The 25,052-nt window shown below is 42.3% G+C and overlaps 1 protein-coding gene across 6 annotated transcripts in view; it reads left to right on the plus strand.

The window, feature by feature from the left end:
• The window catches only part of BICRAL (BICRA like chromatin remodeling complex associated protein), a 105,889-nt gene that overhangs the window by 11,519 nt on the left and 69,318 nt on the right, over window positions 1-25,052 (plus strand). For 2 of the 6 annotated variants that reach the window (XM_082345962.1, XM_082345958.1), the window contains exon 2: window positions 10,379-12,879. The gene's annotated coding sequence lies outside the window, so the exon portion shown is untranslated. Of the gene's footprint in view, window positions 1-5,045; window positions 6,235-10,378; window positions 12,880-13,132; window positions 13,243-25,052 lie in introns of those variants that run through there. The other 4 variants (XM_082345959.1, XM_082345961.1, XM_082345960.1 and 1 more) reach the window with 3 other exon arrangements.

Below are 25,052 nucleotides of genomic sequence, written 5' to 3' on the forward strand. Positions count from 1 at the left end.
GACCCACAAAGTTTTGAGATATGCTTCTGTAGAAATGGCTCATTTATTGAGATCAAGTGCTTTTAAAATGTCCTGGCAGTTGAAAGTTAGAGAAGAAGCAAAAAAAGTATTCCTCTTCAACTTTTCTGCCTAGAAGTTGAAAGGTTCTCTTCTTTAGATAGGATTTCATTATTTTCTACAAAACACCACTTTTCTGTGAAATACTATATGTTTTCAAACCACAGGTTCCAACCCAATAAGGACATGAAATCCATTTAGTGGATGGAAGTCTGCATTTTTTTAAAAAATGACAAAAGAAATAGAATAGAAAATGTCGGAGTGCATTGTACTGCATAAGCAGGTTTATAGTGTACATATACATTTTACATATACATATACATGACTTGCAGGATAAAAATGTATTTCTTTTTATAGGTTATGGTCAAAAAAGTTTGGAAAAAAATGGTTTGGTGATTGATGCCTTGCACATTATGGTGTTCAAACATGCTCATTGACATGGATAAAGCGATGTCTTTGTGTCATTATGATGTGATAACGATAAGGAAATGTGGATGCACAGTGGGAACGCATTTGTGCTGCAGATACTTTCTCCTCCTTCATTTGTCAGGATAATGAACGCTTGCTTGCAAAAAGTGAAAGATGCCAATTTGGATGTGGGAACAATGGCACGTAAAGTTCAGGGATGTGGCTGTGTGACGGGAGCTACAGCATAAGGCACATGTGGCTCTGACATGTGTGAGTTCCACTCTCTGAGAGGGATCCAGTGGTCCGTGACCTGTCGTAATTTGAAATTTGCTGGGGCACAAATCTGAGCACATCCTAGAAGGCCTGTGGCTGGGGAGAGACAGCGATTTAGCTCATGAGTGAGCCACGGCCCCTGCCCTCCATCTGCATTTCAACAGAGCATGAGAGTTTTTCTATTCTTTGTCTTAAGAGCACAATTCTCTTAAAGTAATAAAAAGTTTGTTTCTGTGTGAAGAATGACCACAAAGTGAAAGGTGAAGTTTGAGTGAAACTTGGGATCTGAAGATAAGCTGAGAAAGATAGCCTCTTGACAAAAGTGTGATTCCCCAGAAAGCCAAAGCTGCTGCGGGTATTCCGGTGTTCTACAAGTTGGCGATTCCTGGTGCTTTGTGTAGGTAGTTCTAGAGGCTGTCAGGGGTCTATGCAATATGCTTTGCTGCCTTTTTAGAACCTGTGGGGTAAGCATTGATTTGAGGCAATATTCATTTAATATATAGCCTCTGGAAGATAGAAATTTAGAATGTAGAAATCTTCACTTTTGTTTAAAAAGAGAAAACATGTGTATGGGTCTTGGGGGGGTTGTTTTTTTGCTTATTAATTCTGATACTTCTTGATCCATTGCTTTAGGAATGACTGTGTGACTTTCTCTGCTATTTTCTTTAGGATTCTGGGTTGTCTGTCTCATGTCTTCCCAGAGCTAGTCCTTCCCACAACTCTGGGAGGGAGAGGAAGAATTGGGGGCAGGAGAAGGATTATCAGTGGACAAATCAGGACCAGAGTCTGCTTCTTCCTTCACATGTCGATGCTGACTCTTTTGAAAGAAGGGCAATAAAGTCACTTGTGGGTTGACCCACGTGCCCTTCTTCTAAAACATGTAAATTATATAACTGTGGAGGTCGCCCCCATTCCCATTCTCCAGTAGTTGTTGACCTAAAGCTTCCATTCTGTAATGTGCCTGTGAGTCATAATTGCAACTGCAGAAAGAGGGGGAAAGAGAAGAAAAGGGGAGCAGCATGTTAGTTTATCAGGAAATGAGAAATAGCGCCTTGCTTTTTATTCAAAAAAAAAAAAAAGTGAGGCTGAGATTCATTCATTCATTGCTGCACCGTGGGTGTCACGAGGAGTCTGACTCTGCTGTCTCACCTCTGCACGTGCAGAGGCTAGGTGGGCACCTCACCTGAACATCATCAGGTCCAGGGGAAACTTGTTCTTGCCACCTGACTGTCATCGATTCAGTGACCATTTGTTGAGTGCCTGCTACCTCCATCACCTGGATACAGAAAACACTCAATGAATGTTAAAGTGTTGATGCAAGATGCTTTATTCGGCCCTGCGATGAGAGAAAGATAAACATGAAAAAAGCTTAGTCCTCGTCTCCTTGAGGCTCACCATACAGGGACAGACAAGAAGACAACTAATTATAAGTCAAGTCGACTGCAGCATGTGTTATAAAGGAGAGAGGAAATTCTGTGGAAGTACAAAGGGAAGAGGGAGGAGGGGCACAGAGAGGAGTGAGGGAAAGTGAGCAGGCAGGGGAGGTACCCAGAGGAAAGGGATGCTAGCAATGGGAAGAACAGGAGCAGAGCAGCGTGGGTACCAGTTGCATTTGAGGAACTTGGATTATTGCCACGTGGCAAGAAGGAGTCAGGAGGTGTGTCGAGGGGTGTGGTGGAAGATGGGGCTGTTGCCTGCAGTCATTCCCAAGGCACCGGGGACCATCAGAGGTTTTGAGCAGAGAGCAAGGCATCGGATTCTTTGTGTTTTAGGAAGAGAAGTTGAAGAGGATGGACTGGAGCAGGGCTAGTGCCATGGGAGGCTACTGTAGTGGGTCACTGGATGAATGACAGGGCTTGACCGAGGGCAGTGGAAATGAAATGGAGGTTACTCCAGAATGATTTGCACTTGAAAGCCAATCTGTGAATTTATAATGGGCATGAACCTACCCAACCGCTCGAATGATTAATTCAGCTGGCCAGAACACAGCTTTTTAAATTGAAGTACATTAATAATCAAAGGATTATTTGGTGAAAATGGAGTTAAGGCAAAAGGAGTTGGATGGTCTGAAAGGACCTTTTACTCCATCTATAGCCATTTTTGCATAGCAGTAATAACACAGCTTAGTCTCTGGCCAGTTGTTGCTCTTCTCTGGAGAGATCCTTGGCCTGCCACAGCAGGAGGAGCCACTCCCCTTGCCAGCGCTGGAGAGAAGCTGGCCCGAGGCGTATTGGAGGATCTTTTGGTTTCAAGAAAGGGAACTCAGTCATCAATGAGCAAGTAAAATGGGAAATAATTATAAGGACGGGGAATCTTCCAACCCTAATACTAGAAAAGCAGCCAGACCTCCTGGGACTTAGAATATCTCAGGCAGTTTCCCCTCCCCACTTCCCTCCCTCTACGTCCACTGAGAAACTGCTTTCTTCTTCTTCCAGACACATTGGCCTTTCTGTTCCCATCCACTTGCATGGGCCCCATTATAACTTCTCCAAACTGGTGGCCTTGACCCCTAGTCTTTCCAGACTTACAGTCTGCTTCTCACAGCTGACCCAGTTTCTGTGTCTCAAGTACTAATAATAGAAGAGAGGTTCCCATTTGTCCAAGTTGGGTCAGGGGCCTATTCCTAATCTAGTCAGGCTGAAAATGTGACATGATAGATTCTTAGAGAGAAAAAAAAAAATGGTAGTCAACCCTGGATAACTCTAGTATACTGGTATTATTGTTCAGCTTTTCTAGACTTCATGAATAATTCACTGTACTCGTTGTCTTTTGCTGTATAACAAAGTACTCCAAAACCTAGCAGCTTAAATAATAAGCATTTATTATATACCCAGTTCTGTGAGTCCAGAACCCAGGAACGGCTTAGCTGGGTGTTTCTGCCTCAGAGTCAGTCAAGCTGTCCCTTGGGACTGCAATCATTTGAAGGGTGGGCTGGGGGATGATTTGCTTCCATGACAGGGAGAAAGCCTCCTTTCCTTATTGGCTCTTGGCTATTGGAGACCGCAGTTCCTCGCCATATGGGTGTCTCCATAGGCCGGGTATCCTTAGGACATGGCAGCTGCCTTCCCCCAGAGCGAGTGTTCCAGAAAGAGCACCTAAAATGGAAGTTGCAGCCTCTTATAACCTACCCTCAGAAGTGACAATCACCTGCCCTATTCTGTTGGTCACACAGACCAACCCTGGTACACTGTGGGAGGGGGATACACAAAGGTGGGGATGCCAGGAGATGAGGCTCTTTGGGAATCTTCTTGAATATTAGTTACCATACTCAGTCAACATTTATTTAGTGCCTTCTTGTGTGCCAGGTGCTAGGAATTGAGAGCTATGTGACATAGAGTTTCTGTCCTTGAGGAGCTCACTGTCTGGTGGGGGGATACCTTTTAAAAACACCACCATGTGTCTCCTGAGCTATCACACTTATCCTCATGAAATTCACATCTGTTCATAGCAGTCTCTTATTTAATCATCCTCAAATGGGTCCCTTTCTTGCCCAGATGTTTTGTTTTTTTAAGTTTAAATCACCACCACAGTAAGAAATACATTTTATATCACAAACCAGTATATACATAGACACATTTATATTGGGAACAAATTTCACAATAGAGTTTATACCCTCAGTGCCCGCAATATATTCAAATATTTTCTATTCTAGGCAATTTCATTTTTGTGGAAGCTGGTCACACTCTCATGGATTTCACAACCTATCGCATTGTGACCTGCAGAGTGGAAAGTGGCAGCCTAAAGGGTCATACAGACTCTCTGCCATGAGCAGCAAAGCCCCTCACCATCTACTTGTTTGCAGCTCCCCCCTCATTCATATTTAATAATGACTCCCCCACATAAAGTTCCTCTACCTGGAGCTCTCTCCTCTCCTTCCCCACATGGTTTGGAGAACTCTTATTCATCCTTTAAAACCCAGCTTTAAAGTGACCCCTCTTCCCCTCTCTCCTTGGAAAGACTGGCCTGCTCCATCCTCTGGCCCCCAGAACATTTCACTGACACTTGGTCCCTCCTGCACTTCCAGCCTGTCCTAGGGCCAGCTCCTCCAAGCCCACAATATATTTTCACTGAATCTCAGTACGTTTGGGAGGACATTGAGCAAATTAGCATCACACAAATGACGATGCTGCAAATGAGCAGTGTGCAGAGTTGGGGGGTGTTGCAGGCAGGTTTCCTGTCGATGGAGCCACGTGCTGCAGAAAAAGGATCCCTCCCCCTGCGAGTCCACTGTCTCCCCCGCGCATCCATCACAGGTACAATTCGCACCGGAACTTGCCGCTTAGGTTCATTGCTGTGGTTCATTTTAGCTGGTCTGGTTTCTTTTTGTTTTTTGGGTTTTTTCCCCTACTTTTTGCATGTGCTTGTGTCGATGGGGACAGCCTAGCGAGACATGGAGCTTTAGGCAGCACAGATAGAAAGGCCTCTATATCTGCACCCGCCCTGCGGGAGGGGGGTTTCCTTTCTGAAGTGGTACGGAAGGAGGGTTTTGAGGTTTTTGAATATTTGCTTCTAAGTATCTTAAGTAAGAGATTTGTTTGCCCACATTTGTACTATCTTGGCAAGCTAGCAACCCGACAATATTTTCTGGTTGGTTTTGCCTATACGTGGTTTTTATTTTTGAGGGGAAGAAAAATTTACACCTTGGTTAAATTGTACTGAAATACAATGGCTGTTTTTTAAAAATTGCTGTTAACTTAAAGGGTTGAAGCTAATATGATTTCCAGGCTCATGGGAATCGCTGATAGACTATGCTGTGAACCATAACCAGAAATGGAAAAAAAAAAAAATTAGACATGAGCAAAAGCAATTAAATTATTCCTTCTTCAATATTCTCATTTCTGCATTTGTCAACGGCTGGGTAACTGCCCAAGGATATGCTGACTTCCTTGTGGTGTGTGCATGTTGGGGGAAGGGAAGTGGAGGGGGAGACAGACTGTAAACAGATCATTACTGTAGAGTGTGATAAATAGTATAATAGAGTACATATCACATGCATAGGGAAGGGAGTCATTTGTTCACTTTCAGCAGTATTTTTCAAATGAGTGTTGCCTCCCTTAGTGGATCATGAAATCCATGATGTATAAAGTGGCAAACAGCATTTTTTAAAATGGGATGATAGAATGAAATAGATCAAGTTACATCCTCCATAGTAAGTTTAGATATTGTTTTCTGAAACCTTCATTTCAGTTATATATCTATTGCATTGGAATGTGAAATTTATTTCTTGAAATTGAATCTCAGACAATGTTTTGAAGCCACTGATGAAGCGGTGGAGGAAGTCTTCCCAGAGGAGGTAGCATTTGAACTGGACCTTGCAGAATGGTGGGCTTGCCCCAGAAGAAGGACATTCCAGGCAGAGGGAAAAGGATATGCCCAAATGGAGAAGAGTTTGTTCTTGTTCAGGGATAGGTATTCTCTGTGATTGGACTGCAGGGTACCAGGAGAGGAGCGGCTAGAGATGCACCTGGGAAGACAGGTGGAGCTAATAAACCACTTGTAAGTACAAATATCAGGGCCTCAGCTCTCCCCAGAAACTCCATTTTTCTAGTGATGGGTTTGGCCTTGAGAATCTGTATTTCTAATAAGCTTCCCCAGGCAGTGAGGTGCTAATGGAGGTGTGACATGAACAACTCTGGGTTTTCAAAAGGTGATTTTGGGTAGTAATTTAGATAGAAGATTAATTGGAGGGAAGTAAAATTGGGAGGCCAAGCAAGAGGTAAGGGCCTGAATTTAGGTGAGTCAGTTAGTGGCGAAAAGGGGCTGGATTTGAGGGAGATTTTGGAGGTGGGTTGCATGGGTTAAGGTAGATGAGAGAATAAGAAGGAATCATACACGATCCTAAAATATGTTGAGAGTACATGTCCTTTGCTCTGATTGCCCATCTCTGAACAACCTCCTTGCTGTCTTAGACCTGACTCAAGTTAATCTAACTCACAAGGGACTGATCAATATACCCAAACTGCTGGTTGATTAGTATGATTTACAGTGAGGGAGGTGTCTAAACCTTTTTGGGTACAAAAGTACTTGTACCTTTGTTCAGTATCAGAGTACCTGGGAAATGGCACTAGTAATTAGAAGATTTAGGAAAGAGAGAATTGTATGGTCTGAGGGGTATTTCATGGGAGCTCTACAATTGCCTTATTAACTTTACTATGCTCACATAATGTGATCGAAATACTTGTGGAGGTGATACAGTGTCTCTACTCCTTCAGTGTTTTTCTTCAGTTGTTGAGGATATATCTTGGTGCCTGCTTTGTACCGACTTATTTATTTGTATTCGACTTGTTTTTACAAGTCATCTTTTAGGGGTGGTTCTTTCTTCAGATGTCTTACCTCTTAGTTTCATTTTCAGAAAGGACACTGACATTTATTTATTGAGCAAGCCCCTTTGCATGGGTATCCTATCTTGAAGGCTGACTTTCTCACCAAATTCTGAGCTTATGAGACCTCTCTTCCACTGCCTCTACAACCCACCATCCTCCTGGGCGTGGTGGAGTGGAAGGGACGCTCTGTTGAGGAGATGTTGGGAGTTCTGGTACCACAGGGGCCTGGGAGCTGGTGAGTGACACCTCCAAGGCATGTGTGTGGCATCCTCCTAACCTGATGACTGTCCTCCCCCTCACATACTCTGTGGGGAAACAGGCTGGATGTGTAAGACAGCAAGGCCAGTGGGAGTGCCGATGCCTCTATTTTTTTAAACAGTTCTGCTATATTCCTTATCCTTGTACTAGAAGCTTGTAGGAGTTCAGATTTTTTTTTTTAAAGTCTGTCAAGGAAAATAACCAGCTTGAAATGTGTCAGGACTAGAATAGCCTTAGTCTCTACAAAAATGATTTAAAGTGTTTATACTCATGTATCAAATAAAATAATAATGTAGGCAAGTTATTGAAAACATTTGTAATTACTCCGGCAATTTGCTTGTTTACCATTGCTTTGAAAACAGTTCCACGTTACTTCCTTTTTTTTTTCTTTTATTTAATTTATTTTTGGCTGTGTTGGGTCTTCGTTGCTGTACGTGGGCTTTCTCTAGTTGCGGCAAGTGGGGGCTATTCTTCGTTGCGGTGCACGGGCTTCTCATTGCAGTGGCTCCTCTTGTTGCAGAGCACGGGCTCTAGGCACGCGGGCTTCAGTAGTTGTGGCACACGGGCTCAGTAGTTGTGGCTTGCAGGCTCTAGAGTGCAGGCTCAGTATGTGTGGTGCACGGGCTTAGTTGCTCCGCGGCATGTGGGATCTTCCCAGACCAGGGCTCGAACCTGTGTCCCCTGCACTGGCAGGCGGATTCTTAACCACTGAGCCACCAGGGAAGTCCCCATATTACTTCTAATCATAGTATTAACAACCACAACAGTAATGGCAACTAATATTGAATGTTTACTGTATACCAGGCACTAAAACAAGGGTTTTGCATCCTAATATCATTGAACTCTCCCTGCTACTGACCCGAGATATACATATTGTCACCTTCACTATACATATGAGTAAACTGAGGTGACAGAAGTTAAAAAAAAAAAATAGGCCAAGTTTACATGGCTAAAAAGTGGCAATGATAAAGGTCTACTTGATGAGAGAGGAAGAGAGAGAGGGAGAGGAAGAACTTCTAAACCGTTAGGTGATAATGCCTGTGATCAACTGGGCAATGGTTTTATGTGGTTCAGGGAGACTTACTGTATTGCCCTCTTAATATATAGGTATCTAGGTAGAAATACACTGATTTCTTGTATTCTTTTTTTTTTTAAATAAATTTATTTATTTAATTTATATTTTTGGCTGTGTTGGGTCCTCGTTGCTGCACAAGGGCTTTCTCTAGTTGCGGCGAGCAGGGGCTACTCTTTGTTGCAGTGCACAGGCTTCTCATTGCAGTGGCTTCTCTTGTTGCAGAGCCCTAGGCACACGGACTTAAGTAGTTGTGGTATATGGGCTCAGTATTTGTGGCTCGCAGGCTCTAGAGCACAGGCTCAGTAGTTGTGGCACACGGGCTTAGTTGCGCTGAAGCATATGGGATCTTCCAGGACCAGGGCTCGAACCCGTGTCCCCTGCATTGGCAGGCGGATTCTTTTTCTTTTTTTTTATAAATTTATTTATTTATTTGTTTTATTTTTGGCTGTGTTGAGTCTTCGTTGCTTCGCGCGGACTTTCTCTAGTTGCAGCGAGCGGGGGCTGCTCTTCGTTGTGGTGCACGGGCTTCTCATTGTCGTGGCTTCTCTTGTTGCAGAGCATAGGCTCTAGGCGCGCGGGCTTTAGTAGTTGTGGCGCACAGGCTTAGCTGCTCTGAGGCATGTGGGATCTTCCCGGGCCAGGGATCGAACCTGTGTCCCCTGAATTGTCAGGCGGATTCTTTACCACTGAGCCATCAGGGAAGTCCCTGATTTCTTATATTCTTATACATCTTGTGGATTGGGCCTGTTTTTCTTTTATCCCACAAGTACTGATTGAGAGCTAACTGTATACAAAGTACTCTGCTAGGCCCTTAGAAAATAAAAAGCCTTTGCGGAGCTCCCTATCCTGGACAGAACATGAGAGAGATATATTAGGTGGAATCATGTGAGATTGCCATTGGAAATTTACATGGGAAGACTTCACATGGTTCAACTCGACACATAATGAAAATGAGGCGATAGAATATTAGCTGAATATACTGACCTCTCGTTATGTTTCAGGCACCACGCTAAACATTTCATGTGTGCTAGTTCCCGAATCCTTAAAATAACTCTCTGATGTGAGTACTATAATTATCCCGGTTTTATAGATGAGGAAGTTGAAGCTCTGTGGGGTGAAGTGACTTGCCCAGAGCCACACACCTGGTGTGTGACAAAGGTGGAATTTGAACCCTGGTCAGTCTCAGTACACAGCCAGTGCCCTTAAGTCTCAGAATATAAGTACCTCAAAAGGTACAAATAAAAGTAACTACCTTATTTATGCACATTGAAAACTTTAAATTTTTTATGTCACAAACACTAACTTATCAGGTATATTTCAGATTTCTGTGATCTGGACACATCTGGTCATGCATATCACCACTTAATCTCCAGCATTTGCATTCTCCCCCTCTGAGAACAGCTAACCAACCAAGGGGAACATTTGGAGGAAGAACACAAAAAAAGAGGAACATTTCCACTTTTACTTGTTATGTGGACATTGGACCTGTTTATTTAGAGGCCCAAACACATGCTAGAATATATAAATTATAATTACAACTTCTTATTTTCTCCTGTGTCCAGTTGCCCTTCTTTCTAGGTCACATACACAGACGAGCATCATAGGAGTGAACATTTAATTGTACATAATTAAATTGTAGGCAATACAATTAAAGTTTTTTGCATATAGTCAAGCTATTTTAAGAACTTTCCTCTTTAGAGGTTTCCTAATCTTACATTCAGATACCAAAATCCTGTCTATATAAACCATAACCTAAAATTTTATGTACAAAGGGATATCACTTTTTAAAAATGTTACATTTTTTATTTACATGCAAAAAATTTAAGAAGTTGTTTTTTATTATTAAATGATATCGATTTTCGTGTTACCTGGTGAATCTGAGAGTCTCCCCACTGCTGTCCCAATATTTTTTGACCCCCCCCTGAAATATTTTAAATTAGCTTTGACAACTGGCATTCTCAAAGTAGGTCTTCCCCAATTACAGGGTGGTCCCCTCTGCCTATGCCACACCACTGAACTTGGTTTATATTGAAACATCAAGGACTGCTTGTTCCTAGGATCCTTTTTGGGCCTTGAAGAGAGGGTGAGTTGAGGAGTCAACCATGCTTGGGTTCCCCCAGCCCTTATTAGACTGATGACCTCAGGCAAATTACAGAAACCACTGGGAGACTCATCTGCAAAAATCTGGATAGTTAAACATTATTCTATCGGTTTGTGTGAAGGTTCATGCAATAATGTATAAGATAAAAATAAAGTATATAGAATAATGCCTGGCAGCACTTAGTAGGCCCTCAATAAGTGTTAGTGCTCTTATATTTGGGCATTCATGAAAAAGCCTCCCATGCCCTATCCTCTTCCTGAATTCACCTCTTTGTTAGGTGATCTCTTAAAGTCAGATTTGTGTTTCTTAGGGGTCTTGGCCTATTTGGGAGAACAGCTTTCTGAAATCCATTAATATTTCATTGGAGCTGTGGAGCAACAGCTGTATAACTTGCTTGGTGGGCCCTAATTGCAATGAATAATCTATGGACTCTTTTGAAATGTAATTCTTCAAAATGTGTATTATAATTAAACTCCAGCCAATACAAAGGCACTTTAAAACAGGTTTTAAAATTTCCCAAGCCAATTAGAAAACTGGTTGGTCCAACTGTCAAGTGTAGAGAAATATGCGAATTTATGCAAAGACTGCTGTTCCAGGAAGACCTTGGCTGAATGTGAACACAACACACATCTTCTGAGAAAACACCTCGATGTACTATGTGACACTAAATCATTGACTGTATTTATTAAGGCGGGTCTAAATACAAAGCACACATTGTGAGTGACAGAGTGGCAGTTACTAGAACAAGATATGTTTTGTTTTTTAAAAAGATCTTCTATCTTAAATATGACAACATTGTATGCCAACCTTGACATACTTTGTGCAGTAAAATAGCATAGTTACAGTATCCTTCTAAAAGCAAACAAGGTGTGCTACCATTATGATTTTTAATGCTAAGGGGATATTATATTAGAAACTAACAAATTCCACTTAAGTAATTTAAATCTAGGGATAATTTTATTTAGAACTCAACAAATATCTGGGGGATATGGGTTTGAGCTTTGCTGTTTATCAGCAGGACCCCATTGCTATATGCATTACAAACTAATTTAAAATAATTTTAGAGTATTTCTGGGGCTTACATATGTATTTTTTAAAATCTGAATCACATTTTTGTACAATTTATCTTTTACCTTGATGTTTATTTAAAATAAAAGACAACAAAACCCCCACTATATTTTTGTGGGCATTTACAGGAAAAGTAAATGTAATTAACCTAAACCACAAAGGCACCCACTCCCAATCCACAGTCATAATTAACATTTATTTAAATTCTCTGGATGCTGGATGGTTTATGGAAACGTCTCAATTTGAGATTTGAGATTAAAAATGGGTAGTAATTATACTTGGACTACAGAATGTTAAAAGTTTGGGTAGCTCTCTCTCTTTTTTAACCTATTCTATTTCACTGGATGTTTGGGAAGCTCTCTTTTTAAGACTGGGGATCACGTCATGAAAATTCCACAAATGTGGCAGTACAATTATCTGCAATAAAGAGAAAGCAGTGGGAACTGGATGTTTTGAGAGTGACTTACTTAGCTCCTCACCTTCATCTTGGCTGCTAAAGTTTTTTTGTTGTTGTTTTTTGTTTTAATGTTAACATACAGGTTTACAGATAAGGTTTCACTGCATTTTGGAATGGAAAGAGGGTGTTGCAAAGGAAAGCTTAGTAGAATTAAAAATTGGAATGAATCAGTTATTTGCCAAATAACTAAGTTAAAAGTTTTCATTTTTGTGTGTTTTTTAAAGCATATGCAAAAAGTGTGTACTGGAACATGTTCCAATTAGAGTTCTAAACAAATATTGTGTTTTTTGTTTTTAACCCCCCCATCGGCGCCCCCCCCAGCTAAAACTGGGGTGTGTGTGTGTGTGTGTGTGTGTGTGCAGGGCGCCTGCGGAGAATAGCACGCATCTTGTAGATCTTAAAAAAAAAAAAAAAAAAGCCAAGAACCCTGTTTCTTGAATAAACCACTGCATTTCTTGAAGTTAAAAAGAATCCCAAAGGAAACAGGAATTATCAGCTTTGGAGCTTGATTTTTCTAAAAAAAAAAAAAAAAAAAAAAAAAAAATTAATTGAAAAAATCCTAATCTTCACATTTTTTGCTAGGCGAGAACCGAAGTTTGGAGGTAGACGAGCAGGCGAGCGGTTTGCCCGGGCGCAGAGCATGAAGGCCGGGCGGGCGCGGGGAGCGGGCGCCCGCCGCCCGGCGCGGGGGTGAGCAAGAGAGAGAGCGGAGCGCGTGTGGCCGGCGCCGCTCGGCCGGGAGCTCCCGCGCCCGCGCCCCGCGCCCCGCGCCCGCCGCCGCCGCCGCCGCCGCCGCCGCCGCCGCCCCTGGTGCGATGGCGCAGAAACCCCGTTGACAAGGCACTGCTTTTTCATGACGGTGAGTTTCCCTTTGAGTGTATTATAATTTTGTGATAAAAATTTCAAGGAGAAAAAAAAAAAACACACACAACCTCCTTCCTCTGCCTCTTTCCTTCGGGGAGGGGAAAAGCGAGGGGGGGTGGCTGGAGATATATCTCCAGACAGAAAAGAAAGAGGAGCAAATTAAACACCGAGTTGCCAAAACCAGGATATTAGGTTTCAGCCCAGAGAGCTATTGGCTAAGGCTGTGTTTTTTTTTGGGGGGGGGGTGGGTTTGTGGGTGGGTGATGGTGGTGGTGGGTGGATGTTTAATGGACACGGAGAAAAGGGGAATCGAGTGTTTATGCCTTTCCCAGCGATGCCCGGGCCCCGGGAAGACCAAGTTCAGTGTCTCGGGCGGGGGCGCGGGCGGGCAGGGGGCGGCGGGGCCGGGCTGGGGGCGCCTAGGCGGGGTGGGGGCCCCGGCGCCTTTTTTTTTTTTTTTTTTTTCCTTTTCCGCGGATGCAAATTTCTGGAGCGGGGAGAGGGAGAGCCTGGGAAGGGGGATGGCGTGGCTGTTGGTGGTGGGGAGGAGAGGGGAGGGAAGCCGTTTAATGACTCATTGATTGAGCCGGTTTAAAATTAGTTGTGTGCGCGAGTGCGAGTGTGTTTTCCGCCCCCCCCCCCCGCCCCGAGCCGCCGGGAGCCGGGAAGGAGGGAGCGGGGCTCGGCGAGGGGAGGACGGCGCGGCGGGGCCGCGAGCAGGGGCAGGGAGGGCCAGGAGTGACGGCGAGCGAGGAAGAAAAATAAGCTTTTCCAATCTCCTCCCCTCGGTTTTCCCCCCCTCGTTTCTTCTCTCTCGGAAGCTCTTGGGTGTGAATCGCATTTTCTTTCTTCTCGGCAAAATGGACCCCGCGTCTCGAGAGGGGGAGGGGAGCTGGTGGGAGGGAGGCGGCGGCGGCGGCGGCGGCTGCACGGGGTTTATTTTTCATCCTGGCTTCCTCCTTCCCGCCGCTTGTGCGGGTGGCCGCGGCTGGGAGAGCTCGGGGCCGGCCGGCCTCCCCGGCCCGGTGCCCGGTCCGGCCCGGTTCTCGGCGCGCGCCTGCCGGCAGGACTGGCCCTTCCCCGTCGCCTCGCTGCCTGGGTCCGAAGCACCGCAGAGGACCCGCGGCCTGGCCCGGACGAGTCCTTGTGCCGCGCGGAGGACCCTCGGCCCAGCCAGGCGCCTCCTGCGGGGCCTGCGCAGCCAGTCCGAAGAGACGAGAGGCTCGGTGGCACTCTTTTGGCCGAGAGTGCGCGGGCCCGACGCGGTTCGCGCCCCCGGATCGTCCCGGACGCAGGATCTTGCGGGGGTTGTGCGGGGCGGGGTGGGGGGTGGCAGTTGGAAGGCGCTAAAATGGCGCTGGGCCTGGCCCGTCGCCAGGGCTGGTGGCGCAGTTGCTCCGCGGGCGCCATCTTCCCTGGCGGCGCGGGCGGCGCCCTTTGGGGACGCCTCGCCGCCCGCAGTTCCAGGCGGTCCGGGGCGTGGGGGCTACGCTCCGGGGGCCGAAATCTGTACTTGGGCCCGGGGCCGAGTAGCCTGGTCTTTCCCAGTGCCCCCAGACCCGAAAGGCGAGGCCGCCGGCTCGGAGCGGGAAGGGGCTGGGGCTGGCGGCATCTTGTTCCTTTTACCACTTGCGTTGAGGGAGGAAGTGGGCTGAGGGTCGGGCCTTGCAGCCGAGGGGTTCCCTCCCTGAACCCGCAGCGCCCCCCGCCCCAGTCAAAATTGGAGGTGAGGGCTTCCCGTCGTCTTCTTACGGCTTGAACCTGGACGGCTTTGCTTTCCCTGGCCCGGCTTCGGGCAGGGCATGGAGGCTTTTCGTTCATCCTCTTCCACTTCATTTTGAGAGTAAAGTCGAACCAGGTTACAAAACTGCAGAAAAAAGAGTCGAGGACAGTGTCTGTCTGCCTTCCAGTAGCGTGGTTCTGTATAGGTCCCCTATGTTAGTTTTTTTAGTTGGTTGTGTTTTCACAACCCTGGAGAGACTTTTCTTTAGTTGTCAAATTGTGGGAAGGTGATGGGTTCCAGTGATTTGAAACTTCTTTTTGGCTTTCATATCCCCTATTCCAAATGGTAGTAAATTACGATAGTTTCTTAGAACTCTGATCTGAAAAATTAAACTCGCCTTGAAACACCCCGGAGACTTTTTTCCTTTTCCTTTCTAAAAACAAAAACAAACAAAACACTGTATTTTGGTTCATCTCTTTCTGATCAGTATAAGACTTCTCAGTTCCCCCACTCATTAAAGTGTTTCCTTAGAAGCATTCATATAAGTATTTATCTGTCCTGTAGTAGCTGTTTATCAAGGTGTGTGTGGGTTTTAACTTTGTTTTCAGTTGTTACTGAAAAGATTATTGGGAGGAGGAAGAAGTCAGTAAAGCTCTGATCTCTCTAGGAGTCCACCGAGATGGAAAGTAAATAGTTAATTTCTGGTGGATAAAATAACATAGTGGCACCATTAGGTGTGTGCTTGTGTTTACAAATACTATAGTGGATGTTTTAGGCTCTTTAAGACCTACCATGTGTTGAACACTGTTGTATGCCAGGAACTGTATATATTTACCAGGGAAGGAACTAATAACGTTTGCCAAGATATTCGTATTGTTCAAGGTCTCGAAGTTTTAAGTGGTAGAATTGACAGTGGATCCCAAAAGCCATGTTCCTGGCTCTGTATCTGTGGTTTCCAAATCTGAGCATCAGAATCAACTGGGGAGATGTTTTAAAACACAGATTTGTGACATCCATTTGTTAGGGACAGTTGGGGTTTTTTCAAAAGGTCTAATGTTTTAGGCAGTCTCAGTTTTAAGATTCTGACTTTCAACTTCTCAATGCCCCTAACTCCCTCCAATTTTGAAATTCTGGCTCATCCAGGATCCCCTGAATCCAAATATGTAGGACTCTGTGTTATTCCAAAGCTCTCCAGGTGATTCCATTGTGACACAGATACACATTGAGAACATCACTGTACTACACTATGCACTGTGCTGCTGGCTCTCTTGAATTGGAACATGAGACTTAAGGTCTATATCATTTTGAGTTTCAGCACAGTTTTATTGCTCACATTATTTTAATTTTTCTCCTCTGCCATTTATCAAATCGTTGAAATGATTTTCTTACAGAAAGAAAGCTTAAGTATCACAAGCCTTTAAAATCTTAGTACATATTTAAAAGTATATAATTTCATTCTACTAGAAGTTACATAACACACTGGCTTCTAGGTCTAGCTGGGCCATCTAGTTTAGTCAAGACAGCTATGCAACAAAAATATTGATAGAACTGAATCTAGGATTGATACAGAATTTAGGAGTAGGGTAGGAAATATCCTGAAATAAAAACCTAGAGATAAATCCTTGAAAGGAAGGGTTCTTTCTGATTTTGAATTGGGAAGGTATTTTTTGGGTTTTGGGAAGTAGGATGGGGAAGTTATTCTAAACATGAGACCTGATAAGAACAGAGTATGCATTAAAGACACAGAAGGTCAGGAAGAAACATCCAGAGCAGGTAATGAATAGCCAACCAGACCAAAATGAGAGAGAACTAAGTCAGTGAGGAAATCATTAACTTCTCCGGAGCAAGGACCACGTATTTTAGTTATTTTGTGCTTTTCTTTCTTTATTCTAAAATTCTAAGATTTTCTTTATTCTAAAGTGTTTAGTGATTGCTAGGGGGAATGGTTGAAAAACTTTGATTTTTGATGCAGGTGTCAAAATTACATTATCTTTGTGTATATCCACGTTCCTCTGTCCTTCTACATTTTGAGAAGTTTTATAAGGGGCAACTGTTGGATACCTGTGTGCAGTCTGTGTCCAGTCTAGACTAGTGAGTGGGTGGAGTCCTAGTATTTGTGTCATGTGGTGTTTCTCCCCTTGTTTTTCATGGTAAATGCCAGAGTAATTATTTTCTTTGACTAAAATCCAATAAAGCTTGAAAGGAGGGGAAATCTAAAATAAACCTGCCCAGAGAGAAAGAGTAGCTTCTTTATTTTAAAGTAGCCTTTAGTGAAATTCAAGACAGACAAGATCTCTGCTCTCATGGACTTTATAGTATAGTGGGAAAAACAGGAAATAAGTAAACACAAACAAGATAATTACAGATGAAGAAAACTTATAAGAAGTTAATAAGCTGGTGGGTCTAAAAGAGTGTGTTGTAGGGAATGACTATTTTGGCTAGTAAGAGTCAAGGAGTGTCCCTTTTGAAAAGGTGACATTTGAGCCGAGACTTGACACATGAGCTTGTGCTAGCCATGTGAAAAGCTGGGGAGACATTCTTGGCCTGGGAACAAGTGCAAAGACCTGAAAGGCCCAGAAGGGCGCGGGTGTTAGAACAGAGAAAAGCAGGAGAATGCAGTGACCTAGAGAGAGAGAGAGCAGGGCCTCTTATATTAGGGCTTGTGGGAGTTTTGAGATTTTAATGAAAATGAGAAGCTATTGTAGGACTTTAATTAGGACAATGATATGTTTTTGTTTTTAAATATCACTGGCTGCTCTGTGGAGCAAGAGAGGAAGCAGAGAGGGCAGTTAGGGGACTATTGCAATGGTCAGCTCAAGGCTGATAGTATCTTAGACAAGTACAGTGGCAGTGGAGATGGAGCAGAGTAGATGGTGGGTTTCAGATATATTTTGGAGGTTGAATCAGGAGTATTTTCTTCATGGGTTGACTGTGGAGGGAGAGAAGGAGGAATCAAGGATGGCTTCAGATTCCTGGCCTGAGCTTTGGTGGCTGGTGGTGCCAATTGCTTGTAGAGAAGACTAGGAGAGGGAGAGGTGTGAAGGGTGGGTTCTATGTGGAACCTTTTAGGTTTTTGAAAAACTTGTGAGACATCCAAGTGGAAAGTCAAGTAGGCAGTGAATATTCAAGTTGAGCTGAGTGGAGTGGACATAAATTTTGGGAGTCACTATCATAGAGATAGTATGTCATGGAACTGGTTGAGATCATTTGTGATCATGGAAGACTTAAGATCAAGCCCTAAAAGTTCCAGTGTGTAAAGCTTGGTTAAAGTAGACCAAGAAGGTTCAGCATTAAAGCAGGAGAGCGAATTATCCCTTTCAAGAAAAGAAGGACTGGTCTGCTCTGCCAAATACTGTTGAGAAGTTAAACAGTGAGGATAGAGAAATTCCACTTGGATTTGGCTCTCTTGACAAGTAGTTTCAGTGGCACATGAGGATGGAAGCCAGGTTGGAATGCATTGAGAGAATGGGAGTGAAGTGAATGTAAACTGCTTGTTGGGGAAGTTTTCTCGTAAAGCGAGGACAAACTGCACAGCAGTGGTTGGAGAGAGAGATGTGATCAAGGAAGCGCATTTTAAAAAAATGATGGGAAATAGAAGAGCATTTTCAAGTAGGCTAGCGAGAATATCTAATAGGGAGAGACTAATGCAGAAGAGAAATAAGACTACCAAGGGAGCAAAATTCTTTATTTTTTTATTTATTTGTTGGCCTCGCTGCACGGCTTGTGGGATCTTAGTTCCCCAACCAGGGGTTGAACCCAGGCCCCAGCAATGAAAACGCCGAGTCCTAACCACTGGACCACCAGGGAATTCCTGCCAAAGGAGCAAAATTCTTCAGAAGGAGAAAAGGAATTCAAAACACAAGAAGAGGGTTTGCCTTTGGTGGGAGCAAGATGACTTGCAGTCATCTTGCAGTGTAGCAGGAGAGAAGGCAAAAAATTGGCACAAGTGCAAGGAGGTTTAGGAACTGGAGATAGAATATAGGGCTTTCAGTTCTGGTGGCTTCTGTTTTCTCAGTGAAGTCTGAGGCAGGGCCAGCAACTTAAAGTAAAGGAGGAAAGGGTGTGGATGGTTTGAGATGCGGAGGACACCTCACCTTGGACAGCAAGAAGTGAACTCACTGGGACACCAGATAGAGTGGCTGGGCATTATTGAATGCCTGGATGTGGCTGGAGGTGGGGGGAGGTCTGAATTTAAGGTGAAACCAATCGACCCAGTTAGTTGTGTGGTTTTCTGCCACCAATGTTCAGCTATAACAAGGGAAGCAAAAGCAGCCAGGTGATCAGTTCAACCAAGATTGGAGTTTGGCCCCCCAGGTGTGATAGGAAGAGAGGAGCTAGGGAATTGAGGGTGGTTGCAAGGGTGTGATTAGTGATGAACCTTGGGATGTTATCTGGGTAGGAAAGCAAGAGAGGATAATGGGGGTGGGGGGCGAAGAATTTAACCATGAAAATCAGTTTTGGTTAATAAAAAGTGACTTAATGGGTAGAAAATTTCAGCCGGGGATGATGAAAAAGTTCTGGAGCTGGATAGTGACAACAGTTGTACAACAATGTGAATGTACTTAAAGCTAATGAACTGTACACTTAAATGGTGAATCTTATGTATGTTTTACCACAATTAAAAAAAATGAATTCGGGAGTTCCCTGGCAGAGCAGTGGTTAGGACTCTGCGCTCTCGCTGAGGAGGGCCCAGGTTCAATCCCTGGTCGGGGAACTAACATCCCACAAGCCACATGGCACGGCCAAAAAAAAGAAAGAAAGAAAAAGAATTAACATTTAAAGGTTTGTGGCAGGTACAGATGTTACTTGCACACTGCCTTGGACTATTTGCAAAGTACTATATTTTCTATGGAAGAAAGGTTTAGAAAGCATATCTCAAATTATTGAGGCTAAAGAGACAGTATCCCCTCTTATCATGGTCCCAAACTTGAGTAGGCATAACAGTCACCTGTAGACACAGAGGTTCTGGAGTGGGACCATGAAATCTTATGTTTCCCTGTTCACGCACTTATTCTAAGCCTTTAGCATAGCATTTAAAACAAGCTGGGCACTCAGTAAACATTTTCTGGCTAAATACTTAGACAGCCCAGGTAGAGTAGAATGATGGGAACCAAAGAAAAAACCATTTTTTGAGATAGGTAGAAATCAGCAAGGCCTTATAGTACATTGTGATCTCTGTGGGTAAGAGAAAAATCAGATTAAAGGGAGACAAATAAGGGAAAGTCATTTTTTAAAAATTCAGATAATACCAAGTGGAACTTTGTAGCACTCTCCCTAACCTCCCTTTCTCTATTCTTTCCTCAGACTGCTGTCATTCATCTTTTCATAAGGTTCCTCTGTTCCCCAAATGGTCTACAGAATAAGTAACATTAAAGTAAAGGAGAGCAGGGTAGATGATAGGATTCAAAATAGAGGTCTGTGGTCTTTCCTGAGAAAATAGCAAGGTCATTTGTCAGGGGCAGAGGCAAAAGGTTTTGAGTTTGAGGGAGTAAATTTGTGGAAAGTGTCAGATGTGGGGAAGATGGATGAAAGGAATGGTACTTAGCTGCAGTGAGGCAACATGAATTAAGCAACATACCAGTTCCATCTGCATGTCATGGTTCTCTCATGATCAATAATGTTCTAGGGTAGAAGTGGAAACTACAGTGGGTGAGGGGGCTGGCAGAAAGCGGGGGGCGGGGGGGATGTTAAATGAATGTGAAGTGGGAGAGCTGACAGAGAAGGAAGGAGGTGTGGACTTTAAAGGAAAGCCCTAAAAGGGAAACCTTGTAAGTGGTCCCTCGCTGAATGGAGGTGGGCCCAGTAGGCGGCTCTGCTGGGGTGGCTTGCCCGTGTGTAGTGCAGTTCACAAGTTCTCAGGGCTGGCAACATACCCAGTATGGGGACGTGGAAGAAAGAGGTCTTGGGGAGAGGCAGCTTGATCTTTTTTCCCGCTTACCTCATATGTGCTTCCGCTCAGGAAAAGGTCCTGAGACCTCACTGTACCAAATCTGAAACCCAGGTTCCCCTTCCCTGTAATCCTCATCAACTTTAATTTATATAGTTGTTATTTAATTACAAATTTCTTTTTAATAAAGTTGGAAAATTGAGCATTTTCTGTTTTTGTGGGTTCTTTGGCTTATCTTGCAAACACATTGAACATTAGTATTACCTGAAATAAAAATCCTAAATGTGAGGGAATGAGGTATGAACGGTATTGCCTTTCTAGGAAAGGCTTATTTCAGTTCAACTAAAATCCAGGGTGCTTCCTTGTAGCATCAGAAATTAAACATGTGTCACAGGTGTCCCAACCTGTGACTGTAACATTTTCACAAGAAAGAAAATGGGGGAAAGGAGAAAGAATATTGTTAAACCTTAACATTATTTCGGGCCCTGACGGGTGTTTAGTATTATTAAATTCTGACAACACCCTGTAGGTAGGTTTGTCTCCGTTTTATAGATAATGAAACTGAGGTTTAGAAAAGATAAATAATATGCCCAAGGTTACATTACTAAGCGGCAGAGCTGGGATTTGAATATATACTGCATGTCCATGAATCATACATTTTGCCATTGGTGTTAAGCCCATGTATAAGATTTTATCTACAAATGACTGCCTACTAGTTAAACATTTTGAAGTTTTAAAATTAAAATTGGATGACCTTTGTTTCAATAGGAGGAATAGGGAAAAGTAGTGTTTTATTGATAAATAAAAGTGGTGATCAAAAAACCCAGAATCTTACGTCGATAGTCAAATTTTAGGTCAGAGCAGTTATTCTGCTCCTACAGATAATTCAGTTTTTTATTTGCGTAGTATGGTGAGTCAGACATGCGTAGTATTGCTCCCAAGCTCTATACTTGGGAGCAATCAGGGATTATGAATCATATCCTTCACTTAGCAAAAATCCTAATTGGAAAAAAGAACACCTAGAACCTTAATTAAACATGATATGGTACAGCTCAAGTTGTTCCCTTGCTTGGAATGTTGTCAGTGTTATAAAAGTACAGATTTGGATCTAAAATGTACAAAGTGTGATTCGCTTTAAAGAAACATTCTTTTAAAGAGGCCATACTGTAGGTTGAATATAAGGCCAGTAAAATAACGTGTCAGAAGGATTTTATCCTTTTCTTTTTGACCCTATGAGAAAGCTGAGCCCTGATGGACAACAGTAATAAAAGATGATGAAACATTCTTACTGTGGATTTTTTAGTTCACTGGGGCTGACCTACAGCTCTTGATCGTTAAGTTGGTCCCTGAACAGTCTGAGGTAGTGCATGAGTTCTTCCTGCAAGGCTGCCAGAACTAACCTGAATTTTCCTTCTTTCCCAGTGAGAACCAGCCCTCTCACTACTTACTAGTGGTAAGCCTAATTTGGGGAGATGAAGAATTTCAAAATCTTGTGGTAAATGTCATATGGGAGAGACTTTCAAAATTTGTTATGTAGACTAAATATTTCAAACATAACTAAGGAGTGTTAAGACTGCTATTGTATGTATTAAAATCACCCATCTTTAACAGTTGCCTGCAGTGATTTCAGATTTTTATTGTAATTTTTTTAAAAAGATAATCAGTTTATTTATCTGATTTCTTGGGTTTTATTGTAGAGTTGGTATTCAGCTCTCCTTAGAATAATATTTTACAGTGTTAGGGCCACCACCATCAGTTGATTTTTAGCAATAATTTTTAAAGCCCTAAGCATTTCCCCTGAATTAAAAAAAAAAAAAAATGCCGTAGTTGTTGAATGTTTAGCTTTAGTGTAATATACCTGAAAGTTTTATGAATATTAAATAACTTAGGGTAGTTTATAATTCTTTTCAGTAGTCATTTCTCAATAAGTAGTAGAGCTGGAGAAACTTGGATGCCATATTGAGAGATTAAATTTAAAATCTTTATATTTGTGTTTGGCAAACAAAGGTATTACATACAAAATTTAAATTACTGTCAAAGTTTTCTAGGACAAAGTTTAGTTTTTTAAACTGGACTTAACCTGGGAAGTAGAATAATAGATTTTTTTTTTTTAATGTGGAGAAATGTCTTCAGATTTAGAAGTAACTCATTCCATGTGTAGAGACTGTTATCCACACACACAAAAAAAAATCAGATTTTTTTCTCCTGATTACTGAGAGTAAAAGTTTTTGATTGTGTGGTTTTAACTTGGAAGTATTTCTCCTAGGATTTAAAATAAAAATGAATGCTGCTACATTTAGATTTTTTAACTCTGATACTTCCTAGAAGTGCAAAGAAATATATTTAGGAATAGGAAGTAAGAATAAACTGACCTATTTGTATTCTGATTCTCCAGATCTGTGAGAATCAGGATTGGAAAGATCACGAGAGTCCAGCCCCTTTTCTCTAGGTGTGATCACACTTAAAAGATGCAGATTTACACCTAGAGATGTTTGGAGCTACTTCTATCCATAAACCTCAAGATCGCTTGCTTGCTTATTTATTTATTTTAGGTATTTTTTTTCACTTTACTGGTCTAATTTACAAGGTAAACAATAACTGATTTTTTTTTTCTTTTAACATCTTTATTGGAGTATAATTGCTTTGCAATGGTGTGTTAGTTTCTGCTTTATAACAAAGTGAATCAGTTATACATATACATATGTTCCCATATCTCTTCCCTCTTGCATCTCCCTCCCTCCCACCTTCCCTATCCCACCCCTCTAGGTGGTCACAAAGCACAGAGCTGATCTCCCTGTGCTATGGGGTTGCTTCCCACTAGCTATCTATTTTACGTTTGGTAGTGTATATATGTCCATGCCACTCTCTCACTTTGTCACATCTTACCCTTCCCCCTCCCCTTATCCTCAAGTCCATTCTCTAGTAGGTCTGTGTCTTTATTCCCGTCTTGCCACTAGGTTCTTCATGACCTTTTTTTTTTTTTTTTCCCCTTAGATTCCATATATATGTGTTAGCATACTGTATTTGTTTTTCTCTTTCTGACTTACTTCACTCTGTATGACAGACTCTAACTCCATCCACCTCACTACATGATTTCTTTTTTTTGAGCTCACTTCTCCCTCCAGCTACTGCCCTAATTCTTTGCTCCTCTAGGTTTGTTGGGTTTTTTTTTCCCCAAATTTTTAAAACTATTTTCCTTGTTTCTCTTCATCAGTCTGATTTTTATGTCACATGGTATACTTAGAATTATTTTCTGTTACAGCATATATTACGTAGGTAAAACAATCTGAAAGTAAATGTCCAAAGAGAATAATCAAAGAAAAATGAAATTTGGGGAACTGTGTTTGAAAAAGAGGAGTGGGGAGGGCCTTAACTTACCTAGAAATGTAAAATGGACATTGTGCCATGTGAAAACCTGTGCATACCAGAGAAGATTTCCTTATCTTTTTAATATATTTTATGAGTACCAAATTATTACTGTACATTCTTTTTTCATTTGCACTGTCATGTTAAGGTTCTAAGGTTAAATGAGATAAATAATCAATTAAGAAATCACCATAAGTCTTGCCAGGGGTCTGTTTACGTGTCTTCCCCACCAATACTCACAAAGAGAATAATGCATGTGCTACAGTCAAGATGACTGAAAAGATCTGCATCTAATGTTAAAAAGTTGTGTAAACTGTTTTTCAAAAATATGCACATTGGATATGCAGTACAAAATGAACAATATAGAGAAATATGTTAAAGTCTTCATGTAAATGAATACTTTAGTTCTATACATACATGTAAACTTAAATTGTTTTATAGAACACATTTTCCTTACAATTAGATGCTCCCCAACTAAAACTGATATTACATCAAAAAATGTGACATAAAACCTATTTGACATTAACCTTTTATTTTTGTCATACATTACATAAATTCTCAACTCATTATTTAAAATATGTTCTATGTTCCAAATTACCCTGCTATCCAAATGTTACCTTGAGCTTGACTCTCAAGTATGTCTTCAGGATATAATATACATGAAAGTCACAAAGCAAATAATTTATTTTCAGAGCATGACATGGATTTGGTATATGTACATGCATTGTATGTATATACCTTCAAAATATTTTCCATCCTTTTAAGATTAATTTAAAGTTAAAAATATTCTGGGAATTTTCTGGCAGTCCAGAGGTTAGGACTCGGCGCTCTCACTGCCGAGGGCCTGGGTTCAATCCCTGTTTGGGGAACTAAAATCCCATAAGCCACGTGGCGCAGCCAAAAATAAATAAATAAATAAAAATATTCTGTTTTTTTCCTTCCTTTCCAGAATGTTTCTTTTCTAAATGGAATGTCATGTTTTGAAAAGTTATTACTGTAACTATCTATTCGGAAAGAAAAAGCCACTGCACTGATAATTCATCATCAAATATTTATTAAATGCTGATTTTGTACAGGGCACTTGGAGGGTACAGGAACATGTGATCTAGCTGGGTAGATAATAGGTACATGCAGAAAAGTACACAGCAGTATGTGATAAGTGCCAAATGAGAGCAAAGGAGAGAGAGCCTTT

The sequence above is a fragment of the Balaenoptera borealis genome (assembly GCF_965194805.1).
Source record: "Balaenoptera borealis genome assembly, chromosome: 12".
In the NCBI taxonomy this organism is placed as follows: domain Eukaryota; kingdom Metazoa; phylum Chordata; class Mammalia; order Artiodactyla; family Balaenopteridae; genus Balaenoptera; species Balaenoptera borealis.